General features: G+C 44.0%; 1 non-coding gene across 1 annotated transcript; it reads right to left on the bottom strand.

Annotated features, from left to right (window-relative positions):
- Positions 1-5,458: 5,458 nt before the first annotated feature.
- LOC145414309 (5S ribosomal RNA) lies at positions 5,459-5,577 on the bottom strand. Its single transcript, XR_013899847.1, has one exon. It is a non-coding gene; the product is annotated as a 5S ribosomal RNA (ribosomal RNA).
- Positions 5,578-5,920: the final 343 nt, after the last annotated feature.

Here is a 5,920-nt window from a genome sequence, read left to right on the forward strand (position 1 = left end):
AGAGAGAGAGTGAGAGAGGGTGGAGGGGAGAGTAAAGGAGAAATCGAAATTATGGCTACGTGAAGAGAGACAGAGAGAGAGAGGGGGGGGGGAGGTTAACAGAAAAAGATGGCTAGATGGAGGGAGAGAGAGAAAGGGGGGGAGGGGAAAGCAAAGGAGAAATCGAAATGATGACCAGGTGAAGACAGAGAGAGAGAGGGAGGTGGGGGGATTAACCGAAAGGATGGCTAGATGGAGAGAGAGAGAGAGAGAGAGAGAGAGGGGGGGGGAAGGGAGAGTAAAGAAATCAAAATGATGGCTAGGTGAAGAGAGAGAGAGAGAGAGAGAGAGAGAGAGAGGATGAAGAGAAAGAGAGAGGGGGGGGGAATAAGGAGGGGTAAAGAGAAATTGGAGTGAAAGCTTCGTAGGCGGATAAAAAAAGGAGTGAGGAAGGAGCTAGGATAAGGAGAGGGGGCAAGACGAGGAGAAACGGAGACTAAGTTGAGCGAGAAAAGCAAATACAGAAAAATCAGAGAAGGTCGATAAAAATAATAAATAAAAAAATAGACGGAAGGGAGGGAGCGAGTGCGAGAGGCAGTTCATTTACACCAGTATCTCTCTCTCTCTCTCTCTCTCTCTCTCTCTCTCTCTCTCTCTCTCTATATATATATATATATATATATATATATATATATATATATATATATATATATATGACTGCCCAGTTGATTAGTTTGTTTGAAAAATTGCATACAAATGACGCGTAGCTAATTGAACGGTAATTTCCCATTTGTGATTCATTACCTGTTATTTAATACTGAAGTTACATTCGCAAGTTTATGGTCATTTGTTACAGTGCGATTCCGTTTTAGGTTAAATATTTAAGCTAAAGATTTTGATATTTCATTCTTCACTTCCTTTAAAACCCTTGGAGATATTCTGTGAGGGTTTTTTTTTATTATTTAAGCTTAATGATCGCAAACATAGCCTACCTCCACGTCTCTCTCTCTCTCTCTCTCTCTCTCTCTCTCTCTCTCTCTCTCTCTCTCACGACATGGTTCCCTGCGACTTTTGGATATTTCCTGAACTGAAGATGCAGCTGAAAGGTTCAAGATTTGAGGACACAAATGAGATAATGACAAACACGACAAAGATCTTGACGATCCCAAAAACTGACTTTTAAAAATGCTTCCAGCAAAGGAAACGTATTGAGTCACAAGAGGCATACTTTGAAAGGGATTAAAGTCTAAACTCTTTTTTCTTTTTTTGTTTGTTTCAGCTAAAGATCGGACACTTTTCCATCAGACCTCGTGCGCGCGCGCGCGTGTGTGTGTGTGTGTGTGTGTGTGTGTGTGTGTGTGTGTGTGTGTGTGTGTGTGTGTGTGTGTGTGTGTGTGTGTGTGTGTGTGTGTGTGTGTGTGTGTGTGTGTGTGCGCGCACACACACACACACACACACACACACACACACACACACACACACACACACACACACACACACACACACACACACACACACACACAAATATATATATATATATATATATATATATATATATATATATATATATATATATATATATATATACCAAGAGCAGGATACCACCGCTACCTGCCTCATCCCCGGATGACGGATAGAGGAAGGCCTTACAGATATACAAGGTACGGTACCTTCTTGGACGCGCCGGAAGGTGAGCGCAGCAGTCATGTGCAGTTTGTCTGTCTACTTATTATAGCCAGGCGTCTCAATCCCGCACTAGATAGTAGCAGAAATATCTCCTCCATATCGTCCTGTCCTTTGCCATTTAGCTGCTTTTCCTCTCACGTCACCCTTTCTCATATATCTCTCCAATCAATCCCCTCATCTCATTTTTGGTTGCAATCTATCCCTTTCCCCCCAACATTGATATACATTACTCTAGTCAATCTTTCATTCTCCATCGTTTCCACAAGACCAAACCATCTCAGAGTATTTATTTTATAGCATTCAGTGACTTCCACTTCCGCACCACAGTGCTCGTTCACTTCTTCATTTGCCAAGCTGTTTCTTCATGTAACTCCACGTGCTCTTATCAGATAACTCATCTCCAATGAAGGCGTTTATTCAGCTATATCAAACCGACGGTAGCGGGGGACAGACTACAGTGTAAGACTAATTATGTATCTATACTTGATAATCAAGTTTAAGGGCCTGTTTACCTCAGTTAAACTATACATCCAGGAAACCATACTAGTGTTTTTGCATTATAACAAACTCTCTGACAGCGGAAGGGCGATGAGTTGCAGCGAGTCGGCGTATTATTTTAAGAATATTCTGATCTCTCATAAATCAACAGTATTTCTCTCACCGACCGTATAAAAATAGCCCCTGCACCACAGAGCAAGGCAAGTTCTAGTGCTGAATGGAAGAAACATCCATATTATCGACATAAGCATTTTTTATGAAGCACTGAAGAATCCAAGGTCTCTTACCCCCGTACTCCCTCCATGAGCTCGTCTGTCTCCACCCCGCTAACCCATCCCATCTCTACAAAACACACAAGAAGTCGCCACCCTCCTTCTCGCTCCTGGTAACAAATGAATGCTTCGAATCTGTTCACTCACTCATTGTGATCCTGGGTTCATATCTAGAGGAATTCGTAGAGTGGAACCAAATGTACATTTTTATGTCGGCTAATGGCTTTGTAATGTAAGAGAACAATACATTTATTAAACAACATATGCGATGTATTCATGCTATCGTGGTCAAAACTTCAAAGTATATATTAGTACCGCAACATTCATTAGCACAATATTTGAGCTGAAGGGACATTTTCAACATAAATGCATGGCAGGCAACTGCTGAGCCCTTGAATGCGACGTTGGCACATACACGGGTTGGCTGGAGGAGGGAGGATCGCTACTCCTGGCCGCAAATGTACATGTTACCCACTCCCAGATAGTACAGAAAAGAAGGGTTAAGATGACGATGATGACATTGATGACGGTGATGATGATGAGCTAGGCAAGCTCTCATTGTGGCAGTTTCTTGGCGATGTACAGGATTTACCTCTCGAACGCCAGGGTACGATTTATCTAATTTACTTTAATGCCAGACATTGTTACTCACCACTGGGAAGCCTCCCGAGGGCTGAGGGTTAAGAAACAATCCCGATATAGCCTCTTCAATCCGATGACTGCTTCTCTAATTTATTCTCGCTATTTCCAGATCCTTTCAGCTTAAGCGACTGCTCCAGTTCTGACGATGTTTATTTAATAAAGCCTGTATCTAACTTCATCCTTACTGTAAGCTTAAAGAATGTCTCCCCAAAACGCCCTCGAACTGAACGGGATATTGACTTCGACTTTTCATATAATTCACTCATCATATTCTTCTTCATTACTCATTTTTAGCCCTGTGCCAATTCCTTCATTTCCAGGAATGCTCGAATCCATCCCTTGACACAACAGTCAGATCAACAACTCTCTCTCTCTCACTCACTCACACAGGCTCGCACGTTCACAAGCTCACTCGCTCACACATTCACACACACTCACACACTCTCACTCTCACTCATTCTCACTCACACTCACACTCTCACTGTCACTCTCACTCACACTCTCACTGTCACTCTCACTCACACTCACTTTCACTCGCACACTCACTCACACTCACACTCACACTCGCACCCATATTCTCACTCTCACTCATTCACATACACTCACACTCACACCCATACTCACACTCATACTTTCACTCACTCACTCACACTCACACTCACCCTCACAGTCACACTCTCACTCACTCTCACTCACACTCATACTCTCACTCACTCACTCTCTCTCTCTCTCTCTCTCTCTCTCTCTCTCTCTCTCTCTCTCTCTCTCTCTCTCTCTCTCTCTCTCTCTCTCTCTCTCTCTCTCAAAATAACTGTATGCTGCTCTTCTCTGCAAGTATAAACATCTTCAAAAATCATTTAAATTTCTTCTGGTTTAGTCTAAGTCGCCTTGCCTAGAAATAATTGTAAGTACCTTATACCAAAAGCAAATGCCAGCCAGTCATCAAATGCTAACACCCGCTATTCTAAGTACCCCATTCAAGAATTGCCGCAGTTCCCCTTGCCCATACCGAGAATAATTATGTTGGTCTCCTTTACCAGCAATATTATTTAGTCGACGGCCGAGAGTAAGTGTAATTCTCCCTTACCATGATCAATTACGGTCCCCGTGTAAAAATTAATAGTAACTCCCTCAGCCCAGGAAAGTTCCATGTCTCACTTTCAAAATTAACTAACTTCTCCTTTCCAAAACCTATCTCCTACCCAGAATTTGTAAGTACGTCTCCACCCCCTGCCCCTCCCCCCAGCCTCCTCCAAGTTAGGACATAAAGGGACAATGCTAGGGAGGAGGGGGTGGGGGAGGAGGAGCAGGGGAAGAGGCGGAGGGTCGTTGAACAATTCCTGCAATATCATTCGCTTTGGACGACGGTGCATTTTTGGCCACTCGTGGAAGCTCACGTGAAAGCGGCCCTTTGGTGCTTCAGGTGCTTTTGACCAGGAACCGGCCCACTGGAACGGCGCTTTTTTTGTACGCTTTGTTAATAGCCCTCGATGGGGGAGGGAGATGTGCCTCTCTCTCTCTCTCTCTCTCTCTCTCTCTCTCTCTCTCTCTCTCCATCCTGCCTTCCCCCCCTCAACAAACGACCACATTTTCAGTCTCTCTCTCTCTCTCTCTAGATCGACTCTTGTACACTCCATCAATATTCTTACATCCCTTTCTGCTACCTCTTCCTCCCCCACCCCCCCTCACACACACATACACACGCAATTATCTCACCTCTCTGTCTGTCTGTCTCTCTCTCTCTCTCTCTCTCTTTCTTTGCGAGCTCGCGCGTGCGCGCACTTCCGTAAGTGTCTGTGTGTGTGTGTGTGTGTGTTTGTGTGTGTGTGTGTGTGTGTGTGTGTGTGTGTGTGTGTGTGTGTGTGTGTGTGTGTGTGTGTGTTGGGTACGGCCTGTATCGCTTGGCTGAACTCATGTTATCATAGGATGTACAGTAGGCTAAGCATGCACCGTAGATTAGTATACAGGTAGATAAATAGAGAAGAGTGGTGGAAGGACTTGGTTGTAGACTAGTAGAAGGGCTGACTTGTAGAGAAGTAAATCAGTAAACATACCGTAGGTAGGGAGACTTGCAAGCAGATAAGTAGATTAGATGGTTAAGTAGAATTGTAGGCAGAGAAACAAATAGTCTGGTATGTAGATAGGAAGATTAAGAGGCAGTGAGGTAGACTAGTGGGTAGGTTGGAGATAGGTTAGCATAAAAGCAAGTAGACTAACTTACTCGTATTGGCATGTAAATATGTATGTTGGAGAATGTAGATTCATTCATTCATTCATTGCCAGACGCCATGTATCCCAAACGGGGTGGCCAAGGGCTCAGAGTTAATTGTTTTACAGGGAGGGGCACTAATCCTCTACCAACCCCACTTGACACGTAGGGATGCCAACAGCATCTGGTGTTCCCCGGCGGTCACCCATCCAAGTACTAACCAGACCCAACGTTGCTTAACTTCGCTAATCGGACGGGAAGCGGTGTACTCAACGTGGTATGGCCGTTGGCGAATGTAGATTATATACATAAATAAACTAGAACAGCGTCCATTGTACAGTATTTGATAAATCCTCTGAAAAGCACGACTAAACCACATATCGATCAACTAGTACTCAGTCAGCACATACCTCCCTCCGCCAATGTCATTGTCATTAAAAAGAATCCGGATCCAGATCCGTGGAAATATTGTGTGCAATACATAGGATCCGGATCCGCCCCCAAACTTAATCAACTGTTCCTTGTCCCATGGCCCACTCTTCCACAAAATTTTACGGAAATTCATTGACAACTTTTGGAGATATTGTGCGGGATACATAGGACAAGGATCTGGATCCTTATTCTCCCCAAAATT

This window comes from Coenobita brevimanus, chromosome 98 (genome assembly GCF_032717465.1).
Source record: "Coenobita brevimanus isolate Jiangsu-jjx chromosome 98, ASM3271746v2, whole genome shotgun sequence".
Lineage (NCBI taxonomy): Eukaryota > Metazoa > Arthropoda > Malacostraca > Decapoda > Coenobitidae > Coenobita > Coenobita brevimanus.